This window comes from Aptenodytes forsteri, unplaced genomic scaffold (assembly GCF_000699145.1).
Source record: "Aptenodytes forsteri isolate BGI_AS27 unplaced genomic scaffold, ASM69914v1 Scaffold582, whole genome shotgun sequence".
NCBI classification, from domain to species: Eukaryota; Metazoa; Chordata; class Aves; order Sphenisciformes; family Spheniscidae; genus Aptenodytes; species Aptenodytes forsteri.
In genome coordinates this window covers 729,633-748,094 of record NW_008795675.1, presented here as the reverse complement: position 1 = coordinate 748,094, position 18,462 = coordinate 729,633, and the positions used below count along the sequence as shown (strand labels likewise).

The following is an 18,462-nucleotide window of genomic DNA, read 5'->3' as shown; positions in this document are numbered from 1 at the left end:
CTAAGAGCTGCGTATCTGTATGTTCACAGTGTGTCAGAGGCATGTTTGTCTCACACGCCCTGGAGCCATCCTTGAGCCTCTAGTTTTCTGATAGGGAATTCGCCGGTTGCATTTCTACGCACTGAAAAGAGTTGGCAAACACATATTTGCATGGCAGTTGGTATGTGTTTTGTCCTGTTTGTTCTGCGTAATGTAACGTGATGTGACAGGCTGCAATTCATCACATCAGTGGCATGACAGCAGAGGAATTGAAAAGAGATATAATGGTGGGCTGACGCGAGGTGTCAATTTAACGTCCGATTGTAATATTTCAACATTAAGTCTTTTTATAATGGCCTGCTGAAGAATTATCGCCAAATATTCCCCATGTGGGTGAGTTTTAGAAGTAGTGATCGGATACAGCATAGTCAACATCAGGAGAAGGCTGTAGATGCCTGTGCTCAGAAGGACCAACTCTTGTAAATACGAGAATCTTTGCACATCTGGTTTCTGATCAAACAAACAAAAACTATTTATTTATTGCCTCCTCTTTCACTACACTCCCCAGCCACACCACAGGCTCTTAAGTGGGAATACCATGGAATTGCCCACAGCAAAATCAGAAGTTGAGGCTGTTTTCCTCCAAAGACTCCTGCACAAGAGCCTGCTTGACAGTTCGCCCCTGAAAAACTCCCGCAACAAAAGCGAAGGTGTTTGATGACCTTATGTTAGTTCTTGTTGAATGCTTTCAGCCTAACAAAACCAAGTTCCCTGTTAAAATCCTGTCTCAAGGCTCGTGACATTCTAATCAGGATACCGCTGGTGAAAGTCGTAGGGAAAAGCTCAGCGGGGCCTGAGAGTAAGCTTTGCACCCATCGCTGTTGTCAGTCTTGCACTTTCTAAAGTGCCAAACTTGGCCAGAAGAAAAGAAATGGCCATTTAAGAAAAAGCATTGGTGAAAAACTGATCAACAGTGCCTAATACAAGGCAGTAAGTACATCCAGAATTAATGACTTTTTTCTTCCCTCAACATAAATTCTGTATTTCATTTCAGCTATTTGAAATATCTTTTCTCTAAATATCCTTCCTGTTGGTTAGTCTGCACCGAGACTTCTTTTTACTTTAAATCTCAGTGCCATGAGACTGCTGCAACTTCTGAACTCATGTATGAATAATATCTGCCCTTCAATAATATTTTTCACAGCATTCAAGATACCAAAATTCCTGAATCGTGCTAGATTTCAAACTGTAAAATTCAGTCTTAAAAATAGATTGTGAGGCAGCATTGGTTATCTCTGCAACATTGATACTATGAAATGGCAAAATATTATAATATGATTAAAAGATACCATTAATAATAGCTTATAAGCATGTATGGTGATCATTATAATTAGTTACTTACTGCAGGTACACTGCAGGTCCCACCTTTTCATCTTTACGATAACCAAAGATGCAACAGCCGCTTGATTTCTGCCTCCTGCCCTTGCAGCCCAGGGGCTGGCTGTAACACAGGCCTCCCCTGGGAGCTCGGGCTCCCCAGCACCAATGTCCCTGCTTCTCCTCTGTCCTCAGAGGGCACAGCTTCCCCCCGGCTCTTGCCCATATTTAAAGTGATCTCTTTCAAATGTGTTTGCAAGGCTGTGTTTGATGTCAGCAGGGAGGCTTGCCATGCCTGACTCCACCAGCCCTGTCTGGATGGTGCTCAGAGCTCAGCCCGGGCTCCTCGTAAGGAACCACTGGCAGGAGTTACGAGGACTTTCTTGCTGTCCTTCACCAGTAATGGCTCTGAGCACAGCTTTGAGTCCTTGCATACCACAAGATCAGTAAAAAGTCAGGGTATTGTTCTCACATAAATTAGATCCCATGGATTAACCACTTAACTGATAGTTTAAAAATTTTCATTATAAAGGAATATGGAAGACAGTATTCTTTCCTGTAGAATTACGTTAAAAACCTGTGCGTGACTTCTAGTTTTTTCAGAAATGTAACACTGTTTCATAACAACTGCTAGCTTTTATTTTTTCATTGATGTAACCTACCTTCTGCTACATCATACTATTGTTATTCATATACCTCTGCTAAATTTAGTCATTTCCTTTGCTAATGTTCTTACTGCTGAAAATCCCCCCTGGAGATATCCAAATACACCTGAAGTGCACCAGGTGAAGAGCAGATTCTGAGACCATCCCAGAGACCTTGCAGAATAACCCCAGGATTTGATCTTATGTCACCTGGAAGCGTTGCTGCTCATGAACCATCATGAGCCTTACATGAGCTCACCCTCTGACTGCACCACGTAACCCATGGAAGGAAGGATTTGGCACCTGGTCTGAACTTCTCCTGAATCATCACTTGAAGTTCATTGCTAAATTTCACCACACCTCTGCCTAAATAATACAAACTTTTATTAACCAGATGAAAGAATATGGCTACAATTAATTATTTATTTTACTACATAGGATGCATTGTGGCCAAAGAAAAACAGCCACAAAGTGCTTACCTTAGGCCCTTGCTTTTAGCCACCAAATGGCGAGATGCTTAGCTCACAGCTGCAGATACGGAGCCCATGTGGGCATAGTCTGCTGCAACATAAGCCCAGATGGTCCCACTGACTGCGCTGCTGTTGCCTCTTAGGTATGTAAGGGAAGAATTAGGACCACAGCACTCCAGTCTGATCACTGTAATAAACAGAATTTTAACAGTAAAACATTCTGGAAAAATTCCTGATTTCCTCAAAAATTCCTGAAGGAAGCATGAGCTTTAGTCAATGCCTTGTTTTCATATATTATTAACAACTACACTTTCCCAGCTTACTCCCTTGTGTGTTTGAGAGCTTTGCTGCCCACTCGTCAGGATCAGAAACAACACAGCAGGTCAGGGACTGGATGAAATTAGACCTTTCCAGCCATCACCAACCTACTGGATGACTTTGGCCAGCTCACTTTAGCCTTCAGTGCTTTTGTTTTCCTTTGGGGACTGTGTGAGCTCTCTATGACAGGCTGCCCATCCTTTCGGCAGTATCCGAGTCCCATGCCACAGCCCCTCACTCTTGTCGTGCTAATTCGGCACTGCGCCCTCAGCTTCTCCCCGCTGGTATCATGATTCCAGCGCTGCCCTCCCAGAGGTTAACCACAGAGTCAGGTGAAGTCCATTTTCTAAGCTCACTTATTTTCTATAATTTGAAGGAATTTTTACAACATAGGGTAAAAACACACCCCTGGGAAATCAGCCGTAATACTCTAGTCCATATCTGCCATTAGGTGTCAGTGTGACAACAACCATGATACACAAAGGCTATTCCAGGGTGTGCAGGAATGCCACCCCATCCTAAACTTCTCATTCTTGACTCAGGGAAAATACAATATGCAACTGAGAGGGAGGAGAAGGTTGAAGAAAGCAAGAAACATTTTATTTCAGGTTTTTCCATCACCTAATTGAAGTTATTTACTAACAGATAAGTCTGTTTGTTTGCATTTCATTCAGTGTGTCTCAGGTTCCCGGTGCTGCAGTTGTCAAAGAAGTGTAATATTTACAAAACCAGGATGAGAGCTTCTGCACACACTGATCTGACACCCTATTTTGGGGCAAAAGAAACAGTCAATACTATTAGTGATTTGCAGTCTGCAGGAGGTAAACTGCTTTGCCCATATGCAAATGTTAAATTACTCATGTAAGTTGATACCTGCCGATGTTGATGCTTATAGATGGGTCCTGCACAAGTTGGTTAAAATACTGTATTAGAAAAACAACTAAAAGTTCCACTCATTCAGAAGAATAGGATATAAAAACTTAAAAACTAGTTTTTAGCATCTTTTTGTGCCTGAAATACTACCTTATTTTGGTGTATCAGTGGTATGCATGATGAAGAAATAGTAAAAACATGACATATATTAAGGAGTTTGCAATTGTTTTTAAACAAAGTTTCAGGCACTTCTCAAAATGAGATGGCAAAGGTAGCTAAACAGTTTTTGGTTACATGGGAGTTTTGAAAGTTAGTAGTTTTAAAATACTCATTCAGAAGAATAGGATATAAAAACTTAAAAACTAGTTTTTAGCATCTTTTTGTGCCTGAAATACTACCTTATTTTGGTGTATCAGTGGTATGCATGATGAAGAAATAGTAAAAACATGACATATATTAAGGAGTTTGCAATTGTTTTTAAACAAAGTTTCAGGCACTTCTCAAAATGAGATGGCAAAGGTAGCTAAACAGTTTTTGGTTACATGGGAGTTTTGAAAGTTAGTACAGTTTTAAAATAAAAATCAGGTTGGGGAAAAAAAGTATTTTCAGAAGAAAATTAATTTTAAAAATATTCTCCAGTTGCCTCTAGTATTGAGAATACTTCAAGTACTTGTAGGATAGCATTTTTTTGCCATATGTTTGGAACTGGAAATGTTTCCACCATTAACTTTAATCAGATTTAGATCAGGTCAACATAATGGCTAAATCAGCTTGGCCTTCACCAGGATCAGGGAATCCGTTGTGCAAGAAGATCATTTGGATTCAGCTTTGCCTTCCTCTTTTATCCTTTGAGATGGAAGAGATTGTGACCATCGCTTAAATTTGGTGGGGGTTTTTTTATATTGATAGATTAAATCTTGAGTAGCACCATGCTGCTGTGATAAGCATCTGAGCATGCTGGCTTTTCTTTTAGCTACTTCCAGTTTCCTAGTAACTGCATGACACAGGAGTGGTTAGTCCTGAGCATGCACTGCACAGCCCAGAGTAATCCTAGCCAAGGCAAGGATCCTCAGGTACCATCTCTGCTACAATTCCCCAAGTTGGATAGCTGCAGTTCTCTTTATGAGAGCAAAGACTTCCAAAATTTGGTAGCCCTGCCCCCCTTCAAGTTGGGGGTGGGGAAAGAAAAATCTCATGTACTAATTTGACCTTGTCTTTATAATAGATAATTATAGGCATTAGGAATAGAAAAGATGCCTGATTAAATGGCTCCAGCCACCTGCTAATACACGATTGTGAAGTAATCCTTGACCATTTTCATATTGAGAGTTGCTACGATGATGTTCTTCCACTCCTTATGCTACTCAGCTTGCCTAGAAAGCTGTCTCCTATACTTTAGTTTACTTGCATCCTAACTCTCTTTCGCTTTGTACTATTTTAAATAGCAGTGATTAAACCTTTCTTTATATTGGTACTGGTGGGGGCTTGAAAGCTCATGCTATCCTACACATCTATTTTGACTTTAGAAACATAAATTGAAGAGCTCTTTATTTTTACATGTGGTTTCTGACCAGGATCTTCTTCTTGTTTGTGGTACAAAGGGAGCAGATGAAAACGCCAGCTGGGCTAGCAGTTCGAGAAACCCCCAGCACTGGCCATTATAGCTGGCTGTACCCCCTGCTCTATCGGGGCCCCAGGGTAGGTATAAGTAGAGGCTCCAGGGCCAGGTACAACCTGCTCGCATGGCACTCTCACCCAGAGTTAGTTTAGGTGAGTCCAAAGGTAATTTTGCTGATTTTGAGCAAAATCATTAGTAAAATAGACCTGAAAGCAGCAGAGAGCTGTAAGCCTACTTTAAACTGAGCATTGTTCTTGTAGAGAGAGTATTGCTTCAAGCCGCTCTTTACAGATCAGAAAGGATTGTGGTGACAGTTTCCCTCTGACTGATCCCTTCTCCCTGCAATGGGCTGAGTTCCCACCTGCAGCCTAAACCAGTCCAAAACGTGAAGTGCAAGGAAGAGTTTCCACCCGAAGTCAGAGAAGAGGCAGAGGGAGCAGAGTCAGGCTGTAAGGAAGGACTACAAGGACACAGTAATAACCAGGTAGATAGTAAACATAAAATCATAGAATCATAGAATGGTTTGGGTTGGAAGGGACCTTAAAGATCATCTAGTTCCAATCGCCCTGCCATGGTCAGGGACACCTTCCACTAGATCAGGTTGCTCAAAGCCCCGTCCAGCCTGGCCTTGAACACTACCAGGGATGGAGCATCCACAACTTCTCTGGGCAACCTGTTCCAGTGCCTCACCACCCTCATAGTGAAGAATTTCTTCCTTATATCTAATCTAAATCTACCCTCTTTCAGTTTAAAGCCATTATCCCTTGTCCTATTACTACATGCCCTTGTAAAAAGTCCCTCTCCAGCTTTCTTGTAGGCCCCCTCCGGGTACTGGAAGGCTGCTATAAGGTCTCCCCGGAGCCTTCTCTTCTCCAGGTGATGCACATCTGTGTGAGAAGGACTGGTGGTGGCATGTAAGGAAAGAAAAAGATCGCTGCAGCAATGCAGGAATGTGGAAAGATGCTTTGTAAGGGCAAACTTTCCCTATTGAACATTAATTGCTTTCCATGGATGCAAAATGTACTGTAAGTGATGAAAGGAGTGGCTGACAAGCAATGCTGTATTCAACAGATATCAGAGAATGCAGTTTAGGTTAATTACCTTCTCTTAAAAAAAAAAAATGTTTTTTTCTGAAAAGGTGAGCATCTGTCTGAAACAGAATCTTATCTCCAAACTCCTGTTGTCTACTTCAATGAGAAGAGGAGCAAGAAAGGGAATGAAATGGGGTGGTGAGGGGACTCCAGCAGAAGCCATGGTGATTTTTTTCCCCGGCATCAGGCATCAGGGCTTTGCATTGCTTCCCATGGGCTTTTCTCCTCGTTACCTTTAGAAGCACAAGCAACACCAGGAGCTGCCCACAGCTCCCTCTGGGACTCTGAGCTTCCCAAGTGGCATCTGCAGCCACTGCTCCTGCTGATGGAGTTTATTTAAATAGGCAGGGAGAAAGTATTTGTGTTTGCAGAAGGCAGCATATAGTGTAACCTACCTCCATGAGGTTTTAAAAAAAAACAACTCTGCTATTCATGCCACTCTGTAATTGAGGGATAGCAGTCAGGTGAAGATCTTCCCAGGGAGTGGAAGGAACAGCCTGGAAATGAAAAGCCCGCTGTTTCTACGGATTGAATTTCCCCTTCGAAAGGGCGTACGAAGTGTAGCGTGTCCCCTTTCCAAAGCTTTATGTTTTCCCTCTAAATTAGTCTCTTCTAATGGTAAAGGGTGGAAAGGAAAGCGTCAGCCCATCAGTCGGGGTTTTCAGATGCCGATACGGTCACATTGGCTTTTAAGGCCTTTGGGCACCTGAACCACAGAACGTGCTGGTGGTTATCAGCAAGTCTGTGCAGCAAAGCACTGGAGCCGGTGAGTGACAGGCCATAAATGCCTATCAGGGAGGACCTGCCCTTATATCTGCTTCAGTGGCTTTATTAGCCACACCTTTCTTGTAAATTGTAAAATGTCAGTCAGGGTGCTCCGGAGATGGTTAAAACAAGACGTGCTCTAATACCCCAACTTCTTTTATGTCCTAGTGCCTTGAGGTGCATTTAGAAAATGCATCCAAGTTTTATCTCATATTGTAGGATTTAACCAAGAGACATTGAGCAGAGCACCGTATAAGTGTCATTAAGAGAGCTTAGCAACAGGATGTCAGTATGCATATTTGTGTGTGTATATTTATGTGCATGTGTGTGCAAACACACAACTTGCATATATATACATCACAATAAAGTTGTATAATTTGTTGGTTTAAAATAACATGTTGGTACCTACTGTGTAGCATGTTTTTTATACATTGCACCAGTGTTGCTAATTTTCTATGCAGATACACGCACACACACAGACCCCATAAAAACTTGGCCCTCATTTTATGAAAACTTATCCAAGAAATTTCCAACTTAGTATCCTAATTCTTAAAGCACAAGAGGTATTATAGAAAGTCAGTATTTTTAAAGGGACTTAAAAAAGCATATAAGCATTTTCAATTTTGGTACATGGAAAGCTAGCTCCTGTTAAACTCTGTGCGTATTAAGCTCGTTGATATCGGAGTAACTTTAGTCTATGCAACCTTCCAGCATGAGTAACATTTTTTTTCCATGAAACCCACTGACTATGAGCACATTAGTCTGGCAGAGGCGAGAAAGCAATACTGTTTTGTAATTTGGGCTTTATTTACCGATAGTATTCCCATTTTCCCATTATTTGGATTAGGCAACTAACTGGTCCCAAGTTTTTCTTCATTAAAAGAAAAAAAACCTCCTTTTAATAAGTGTGTGCTTCACACTTTCAAACTTCAATAGCATAGAATTTTTCACTTGATCAGAAAATTGATTTAATTTGCTGCTAGGTTAAATGTTAAAGATTTCAGTCTTATGACCATGAATTCTCAAATTAAATTCAGTGCATTGCTTAAATTTCTAGCTGCGGTGCATTTAGCCTAATTGCTTTGGTAAGTTGGATGCTTAGTAACTACTACTCTTCTGAATTTTCCTCTTTAAAGGCAAGCAATGAAATAAGCCTGAGGGGCACAGGTGGGCTAGCCTGCTCTTTGGGATTCACCTGTGGGGTCTTTGGATATCTCTTCCAGTCTGACCGCATCCTCAGACCATGTCTGATGAGGCTGTTCTGCTGACAAGGGAGAGCATTTAAACACCTGTAGGTTTTAGCTATTTAAGCCCAAATCGGTTTTGAAGCAACAAGAAAGGCTGAGCAAAATGGTTCAGATTTCAGTCAGTTGTCAACTAAATGTGTGCACTGGGCCTTTAAGTATTTGGTCAGACACATCTTGATTGCTTAGCTTTTGTTTTCGCCCTGGGAAAGTCAGCTGGATAATACCCTGTAGCCAAAGACTATTCTGTGATTCTATAAGTGGGCTGGGCTGGGGGGTGACAGAGAGAATTAACAAAAACCAGAGTTATATTTATGTATTTCCCTATTTTTGTGAGCCAAGCTATTTGCAGTCATTTTCAGTTTCCTTGCAATGTTAAATATAAAAATCATAGGGACTTAAAATGATCCCACTGATGCAATCCTTAAGGTGGGCTCTTCTCCTTGGGGACGAGTCGCAATGCAAACACGGGGGTGGTGGAAGCAGTAGAGGAAACTTCCACCAACTGTACCCAGCAGGGACAAGCCCCGAGTGTCTAGTTTTTTTCCTCTTTGTTTACAGCATTTTTAAGGCTTTGAGTTCTCACGCAACATATATGTCATTAAATGGCTGATGCCTCTTTGCACACGTTGTTGTGATGGCCTGTGGCAACCTGAATTAATTGTTTCAGTAGTTGATGGTGGTTACTAGCCGTAATTATTATAATTTGCATTTATAAAAACATCTTTCATCTAAGGATCTCAAAATGCTTTTGCGCACATTTAATTAAGCTTCACAACATCCTGTGAGGTAAGTGTCAAGAGTGTTGTTATATCCATTTTTACACAGGTTTCTCCAAGAAAACAAGGTCAGTCTCTAACATGACTGGTATTTGGTTCACATCACACTTGCACAGGACGGAGCAACTAGCACAGCTGCAGGAATTAGGGGTGCTGATCTAGGTCACTTTGCATCTCCCACATAGCTCTTGCTGCTGCCACGCTGTGTGGACACATGCACTAAGCCACCACAAACAGTCAGAGCAACCTCTGCCCAGACTTCCAGTCTGAGGTGGCCCTTTCTTTCCCAGGAGCATGCCAGCAGCAGAAAAGTCTTGGGAAGAAAAACAGATAAGCACCCTATATATTGCACAAGATGACATAACCCATCCTGCAAAGATCTGTTCTTTCTATAATTTTCTACTGTAACATTTAAGCCTCTCTTTGCAATCTGCGCACAGCAAGACATTTCTACTGCAGCCAAAGCCAAGAAACTAGCTGCAAGCAACAAAAAGTTCCCCTTTATCACTTGTTCTAGAAGAGGCTGCACGCACTTCATCTCCAGCCCCTACCAGCCTTAGACCCAGCCTTAGGGGCAATCAACACTTCTGAGATCTACTAAATCCTAGATTACCACTTGACTGTGGTATTTAAAAGTGAGGATAAACTCAAGCAAGATAGACTTGGAACTTGAGGGGACAAGAGGAAGAGACAGTTTTCAAAAGCTCATTTCTTTTTCAAACATATGACTATGTTGTTTAAATTGAACCTGGCTCTCTGTAGGCTCTGTTGATCACCATATTAGCCCTGAGGAAGATAGGTCTAAGTAAGTGCTTGCAAATTGAGTAAGAAGTCCTGGGCCATACCTTCATGAGTTCTTTACCATCTCCATCAATTTATAATGGCTTGTTTCCATGTGGCAGTGACCAGATTAGCTATTTTGAAAGAACTCTGCCTGTGGATGCACTTATTCCAAAATAAATGCCATTTTGCTTTTCTGAATTAAGTGGACTTACAGGTAGAGAATGATTATTCTGAATAACATGAGAAAGAAAGTAATTTCATTCCTAAATAGACCACTCAGCAGGAATATTCTGAAACGAGCTGTCTGGCTAATTTCTCATGTTGATGCTTTTTAGGGCACTGACATACTCGCACAGGCATCAACAACCAATTTTGTTTTCAGTGCATCCTTTTCCCGGAGAGGGTGTGCCAATGCAAGATGAGAGTCAGGTTGTCTTTGTCAAAGGTCTTTCATACTTCTCTGTCTTTACCTGACATTATTTCTGCTTAACCTAACAGCATGAAATAATTTCTGAAAACATTCCTGCTTTTTCTAATACCAAAAAGCACTGCTGGAGCACAAATGGAATAGACTTGAATGTGTCCTACTCCACTTGTAGGAGATGCCAGTAGCAGCAGGGGCTTTGTCCTGGCTTCTTTGGAGGAGCACCCCAGTGAAGCCCAGGGAAGCTTGGTCCTGCTCCCCAACTTAAGCATGTCTGGAGCGTCCTTCAGGGACGGTATTCCTCATTCCCAATTCTTTTCATTTCCCTTGAGTCAATGTACAGGATTTATTCGGGTCCATGTTTCTCTTGTGGGAGAAAGAACGCCTGGCAGCCAGAGGATAAGGTCTGGCACAAGAACATATGTCATTTCAATTTACCTGATGCTGTCTACTTCACTTTCAGCAGAAATAGAGGACAGTCATTGGGCTAAGCCTGCATTTTTACTGAAGCTTTCTTCTGCTTTTCCTCTCCTCCAACCTTGTTCATGTCTACTGCTGCACAGAAAAGAAAAATATGGTAGCAACCTGGGGCTTGGGAGAATACAGTGCCATGGGAATCACAGCATCAGGCCCACGGAGGGTTTTTTTCTTGCAGCTACCAGAAAACCTTCAAGAACTTCAAATCAGTACTTTTGGGGTCTGTTTCCTTTTTTGGAAGAGGGGAGGTAAAAATTCTGCTCGTGTTATCTCATATTGCAGAAATTGAGACTTGATGGGTACTATATTATCCTTTTTGGACCTCAGTCACTCCCAGAGATTCAAGATGAACTCTGCCTGCCCAGGCACCAGAGTCAGTGCCCCAGGGAATTTCTTCATATCTAAGGGATATGCAGGATGTGTACTCGCATGCCCTTGCTGCCTCTCAACTCCAGCTGTACATGCAGTTTTGCTTTAGGAACCTGTACCTCCAGTATTGCAATATCTTTTTCAGTCTCTGTCATCAAGAGTTTAAATACAGTTCAGATCAGTGTTAGTGGCCCAGCTCCAAACGAGGAGAATTGCTGCAATTCGTTATCTTGACAAATTAACTGGTCTGAGGCAATTCCTTTTTGAGAGAGATACAATTAGTTAACTCTTGAACTCTAGCCTTGCTTCAGCTCTATGGCATAGTTATGCACCTGCTCAAAAAGTGTTGATACTACTACTAAGCCTTTCACATCTGTAAATGCAATTCCTGCACTAAGAGCCTTAGTGTTACGCAGCCGTGCCTTGCTGTCCTTGTGCCACTCTTGTACCCCACTGTAGTGTGGGATAACGATGCAGACCTCATTTGTAAAGGACTCTGACCTCAGCTGATTAAAAAAAAGGCTGTCTGAAGACCAAGATGGTCTTGTTGTATAGCCTCTAGGGGAGGGTCAGTGCTGGAAGCGCAGGGTCCTCGTCACAAAACCACCAGAAGGGCCTAGCATGGAGAGTGTTATATCGGAGAGACACATCACCAGTTGCCCCATCCTCTGTTTTGAGTACAGCTGCCTGGTCCAGTGGAAAAAGCTGGCTTTCCTACCCCCATTCCACTGTGTAGAAAACAGTAGCCCATGCAGACCCGAAACAGAGATTTTCTTTGGAAAAGGAAACATCCTTCTAATGGTGTTTTCTCCTTGGGATTTAGGCAGGAGTCTCTGTTGCAATCTCTCAGCCCTTATATACCTGGTGAAAACTGGGTTGCCATCAGGTACCGTACCCCCCTCCTGACATGGACAGGAGCTGGTGCTCCAGGAAAGGCAGAGTGATCTCCAGCCTTGCCCTTGTTTCCCTCACCTCCTAGCCTGGAGGAGCAGCTCCCTTCTGCCTCTTTCTACCAAGCAGTGAAAATACATCCACAGCTACACATTGTTCTTCCAACCCAATGTGGGCAGATGCCCTTCTTATCCATTTCCCTGTGGAAAGCCCCTTAGCCATAGTTCACCTGTGGGCATTGTCTTCCCTTGCACAAGAGCTCCCAGGTGCTAAAAGATATCCCTTAACCATTCGTCCGAACCATTCTCTTTTGGAAACTCTGTTTGGGATAAAGCTGTCCTGCAGAAATCTTGTGTTTGCCTAGAGCCTCTTTGTATGGACTTGGTGGCTGGGAGTTTCCTTGAGCTCCTCTTTGAACTTCAAACCTTCAGCATCCAAAACATTTAACCCTCAATTTCTTTTCTGCTTTATCAGTTTGGCCAGCTTCCAGCTGGCAGCATTTATTTGCAGGCTTCCATTCTGCATCTTGTGTTTGCAGATGTATTTCTCTTTCAATTAACCCCTTGAAATGGTTTTCTTCTCCCCTGAGCCTATTTGCCTCCGGTCTGGCCGACATACCTCCCTGCTCTGGATGCCTGGAGGGTGGAAGCCAAGAGCGGACATGCTCAGTCCTTGGGCTGGAAGTGTGTTAAGTTTGTTAAGTGTGTACAGGGCAAAGGGTGTGCCCTGTACATGGGCATCACAAAGAGCAGCTGAAGGAACACACAAGTTCGGCAGCACCTGCTTTGCCTGTTGTGGGTTGGGGCTTGCTTCTGTGGAGTCTCTAGAGCATCACTTAAGAATAATCAGGTCTTCCCTGAATGCTTTCGCTGAGATGCTCTGGAGCACGCACCCGCATTTCCACTGCTGCAGCCTTCACCCCAAACAATGGGAATGTCTCTGCTCACCAGCAGCTTCTGCCCAGCTTTCCTTTAGAACAGGTATTTCTAGTCACTTAAAATGAAAAAAAAAAAAGAAAAAATAAACACCTGGTCTAAAGTACCACTTACCAAACAAAGAAAATGCCTAGTCACCAGGAATGTCCTCCCTCCTGTGCCTGCTGTAATTACTGAGCAATAGCAGCATTAGGTTGCTCATCTTGTGTCTTGGCACTCCAGCTTGTTAACATGCATCGGCAGCTGAGAGGAGAGCCGCTTGCCCGCTGCCAGGATTACAAGGCAAACTTCACATGGTTCAGGAAACCCGATAAAATCTAGAGGTGCAAGATCTCTATTGCTGGGACACTAGTCAAGCCTTTGACATGAAAGGGCCTGGAATTGAGGCAAATCCTTGGTTATTCAGTCTCTTTCAGCTGGCGACCCATCACAGCTTGGTACTACTACATCTGGATCACCCTGTAAGACACACCTTTTTTTTTTTAAATTAAATAATATTGGCACTGCTAGTGTAGTTCCTAAGGAACCTGATTACTTAGGCTCCAGGGAGATATAAAATGAACTATTCAGCCTATATAGTGGTTAGCTTAATTTTGTGTATGATTCTAGCAGAGCAAATGAGTAGTAGAGATTGAAATCTCAGCCGGAGCTGGTGAAGACTTGGCATTTCCATTTGCAGAAAGTTTTAAAGCCAGGTTTCACTGCAAGCTGCAGAAGGCTGCTAAGTGAAATATAACTGTCTATGCTACAAAAAAAAAGAGTTGTTGTTTGTAAATGTTAACTACTTCTTTAGTTTTATCACATAACTTTTATTTTAATTCTTAAATTTCCTGGCACACCCACTGAAACAGTTTTGCTGCTGCTAATTCGCCTAATACCCAACTAGTGAAATAATGACATGTTATGCTACTATTAAGGGTTGCTTCTACTTAGTAGTGATTGAAGTGCCTTATCTTCTCAGGTATCAAATTGTTAAATTACAACACAAATGGGAGATATTCTGATTTAATGTACCTACCTTTTCCAGCTCTCTCAGCAGTAACAGCTGTTCTCAATGAGTTTTAAAAGTACTATAAAACCAGTATTTCAACAATTTATATTTGTCAGATGAAAACATGTCAGCACTGGGAATTAACAAAATAACAGAAAAATAATCTAAAAATAAGAAGCCATGGAAAACTAGACCAAAAGAAGCAGAGAAGTTTAGAGTTATATTTTTATATAACAAACAAAGCTGTGTGGTTTCCCTGCAGGAATTGGTTGAAACTAACAATTTTATTAGAATCTGTTTATTTAGAAAGATGTTTTTAGGAAAACAATTGTAGCCAGAAAAATGAGCTGACCACACTCAAGTCAGCAATAGAAGTTCCCACTAATTATGATACCACAAGAATTTTACCCAGTGGCTTTAGAAATACCTTCATGTAGTTTGAGAAAACCTGGGATAGAGTTAAGGTGGAGCAACTTGATAATGCATGAGATCATGCTCAATCTCACGCCTCCTGCAGCAGTTATTTGCCTTTAAAAAAAAAACAAACCTCACAAAGGCATGAGAGCTTGATTTCAACAGGTCAAAATAAAAAATTAAAATAAAAATTTAAAATAAAAAAGAAGTTAATGCATAATAAAAGGAGATATGAAGTTATTCACATGGAAATAGCAATTCAGCTAAAAAAAAGAATTTGATTAAATGCCTAAAAAAAAAGTGTGATTGTTTGTGTTATTACTAAACTATACTGTTTTACAGCACTCGCTTTGCTTAACCATTTGCATTTCTTCAGACCCTTGATTTGTTTCTTTGAGAAAAACTCTACTATTTGCTTCTTTTTTTAAAAAGAAGAGCAGTATGTCTGAAGTCTGTGTGGTTCACCGGGAGTTCATTGGGATATATTTGCAACTCCTGAAGCAAAAAAATGATATTTTATCTTTAGAAGGAGTTACATTTTTTGAACTTATTGAATTTTTCAAAGATCAGCATGAAGAGTTCTGATTAAATGCTTGCTTCAGCATTTTAAAGGCTTCTTGTGTCCCTGTTGCCTAAGGAGGTCGTACATTACGATTGCTCTGTAAACATCAGATTGTACAGAATTGGCTCTGCATACCATGCCGGGCACACAAAGAAGAAGTCAAATGGCTTATCTCTCGCTTATCAACTAGTTTATTTTTCATGCCCAAAAAAGGCTGTATTTTTACAAGAGCAGCTGCTACTTTGTAAATAATTTAATGGCTTCTGTTAAGTAGAGCTGTCAATTTTGCAAACAATATTAAAAGAAGATTTTCATTTTACCATGGGATTGCATGTTTTAAAATGCATTTTTATCCCTGAAAGTCCAGTGGAGAATACTGGAGAATGGAAACTGCTTGTGATTTGCAGACACAGATCCAAAAGAGAATAGATACAGTTAAATAATGACACATATATGAGCAGGGAAGGCATGAGATCTCATCACCTGCGTACGGTGCTCAGAGAGCATCCTGCTCATTAAAGCATAGGAAAACTTTTAGTGAACTTGTAAAGACATGTATTTGGCTATTTCAGACAGGCGCTAAGTGTAGCAATAGCAGCTATCAGCAAATTTTGGAAATGCAGAATGTGCATTGTGTGGTTGTGTGTGTACAACATTATCCTAATATTGATCGTGACAAATGGGATTTTGTAGATAAAGATTTTTAGCACAATGTAATTCATATTATTGCATCTGATAAATTACTTTAATGATGAAATGTTAGCCACGATACCAACTCTCAAGTTTTTAAAATTCAAATTCAGATTCAAATCCCCAGATCCTAACATGTAAGCAAATGCTAGGTTAGCATTAAAAGCAGCAAGAGTTTATTGTGCAATAAGCCAAAGGAAGATTCCAGATTACCTGAATACGAAATCTTAGGTGCAACTTGTGATACCTCCAACACTAGCACAAAGTCAAGTCTTTATTAAGCACCAAACCCTAGTCAGAGCCCTCATCTAGATGTAAGGACCACCACCCTCTCCCAGCTCTATGGCATTGTTGCCAAAATCCTTCCCTTTTTAATTAAATGTGGGATAAGTTGCCTCTGGTTTGGGAAGGGCTGTGTTGTTTAAACAGTGTTCCTTGTGCATTTGTTTTCCCTGCTGTAGCACTTCTCACAGGGAACACAGTCCAATGTCCCACAACAAAAATGTTTATTTCTTTACTCTAGAGCTCATATCTGATGGGTTTGTGGCTTTGAACCACTCCTGGCATCTGATCCTATCTAACATTCTACTGCAACACTACAGCTGTATACCCAGACTAGAATAGGTTCAATCCTCGTAACTTGAGGTCAGTTTCAGATATTTAATTTAGATATGAAAGTGCAAAGAAATCTATTTGCACTCCCGTGGGTAAGAAACCCCCTCATCCCCCAATTTTGGCTACAAGTGTGCTTGCATATGACAGACTGCTCTGTTTTCCATGAGGTTCCTACGGATCCAGTAGCATTATTTAATAAGGTGTAGCTGTGCTGCATCCACAGCACAAATATCAAAGTCAATGGCCATGGTTATAATTGCTCGTGGCATTCATATATTAGAAGTACGCCACACGAGGAGGACTGGACACATCCAAATTGTAGCCACTCCACGTTACAAAACTGCTAGGTCCCACCCAGAGCACGTGCATGAGTTACACTGAAGTGATTGACATAAGAGGGTTGTGATTTATTCAGATCTGGTTCTCAGCAGGTACAAGAAAATGCAAATTAATAGTATGATGGAAAGAGACAAAGCTGACCCAATCCTATTGTGTTTCCTTTCTCAATACACACTCCTCTCTCAGCATCTCTCAGGGTTTTACATTCTGAAATGCCACTGCTCCTTGGAGGTAGGTCAGCCTCAGGAGTGATGTCTAAGGAGAAGCCATGGACATCGTGTATTGGTAACTTTAAGGGGGTAAGTTATGTAGGCCTTAGACATTACTGAGTAGGTGGAAGAAGAAAACAAGATTAAAAAAAGATGAATTACACCAGCTTGATTCACACTGTACATTTTAGCTTTGACAGTTAGAAAACTAAAACGTTTAACATTTCCCTCCTTAAAAGCTAAGGCCAAGTGAAAAGGGAGGCTCTTCAGGACAAAAGACTCGGTTCACAGGTGGAAGGGTGGCAGTGAGAGCTGTGTTCCCAAGCAGAGGCTGTCAAAAGTTTGTCTCACGAGAGCTGTGGTGGATTTTACCTACACACACATAAACAGGAATTTTGTTTAAGCCCTTCCCCAGAGTTCTTCATGCATATCAAAAGCAGTTTCTCCTGTGCTTTTTAAAATTCTCTGTATTGCTCCCCTCCTTCTCTTGGCTACTCACTTTGCAACAGGCTCCAAGAAGAGATCTCCAGAGAAACCTACTTTTCTTGCCCTTGAGTTGAGTTTCCTAGACATAGAGCATTGCTTGTACACCTTTTTCTCCCCTCCTTTTTTTCTCTTTGGATTTTTTATTCAAGATAGAGGAGAAATTGCACCAGGGCCAGTTCAGCTCTTTTATTTATTGTAATGTGGTGTGTATGCTTGGAGGTGTGTTGCCCCTGACCAAGTTGGTTGTTTTCAGTGATTTCCCACGTTGCTCCACGTGTGGGAAACAGCAGCACAGGCAAAGAATATCAGTTACCAAATTGGTTGCCACACTTCACCCTCTCTCGCACCACAGATGCTAATAATATTTAGGTAGCATGAAAAGTAGAAATAGTCTGCAGCAATCTTCCGGCGTTAGCTTTTTAGGACTTGGAGATTCAGAAATGCTTACAAGTAGATTTGCCCTCCTAAGCCGGTGAGCATTCTGGGTCTCCAGCAAAAATGTAAACTAGCAGTATGGCAACGCTCACAAGAGTATTATATTCTTCGTGCTGCCCGTGGTGTGGCCATGGGTGTCGTGCAGATTAGCTTATACAGGATCTGGGAAGGCAGAGAACAAGGGGAGAAAAACAGGATTAAAAAAGAGAAAACACAAAAGGGTCTTACGATTTTGAGAAAAATCTTTTAAAGTCTGTATCTGTAACAGGATTTTTTTCCTTAATCCAGACTCTGCTAGCCTGGGGTTTGATTATTTTTATTTATTTTAAGTCTCACACCTAGAATACGCAAGTCCTCCTCTACATTTTTAAGTGGTTCAGGTATTTTCAAACAGTTTCCTTCCCCAAAGGGCTCAGACTGGAACTTGGGAATTGGAGGCCCTTCCTTCACCTACTTGAAGACTTCAGGTCTTGATTGTGAACCAAAATATTTTGAAACAAAGCTAAGAAAAGTCTTTATTTTTAAAGGAAGGAGTTAACACATACCCTTGTGGGGGAACAGTCCAATTGAGAAGACTTTGATCCATACGGCAACAGTGAAATACTCACATGCAGCAGCCTTTGGCAGCCAGGTAGACCTTCTGTAGTTGACAATGTAGAGAAGGCATTTCCTCCTTGGTAACTA

The 18,462-nt window shown here is 41.5% G+C and overlaps 1 protein-coding gene across 1 annotated transcript in view; it reads left to right on the top strand.

Moving 5' to 3' along the window:
- WDPCP (WD repeat containing planar cell polarity effector) overlaps positions 1-18,462 on the top strand; it is a 110,093-nt gene that overhangs the window by 74,379 nt on the left and 17,252 nt on the right. The window lies entirely within an intron of this gene.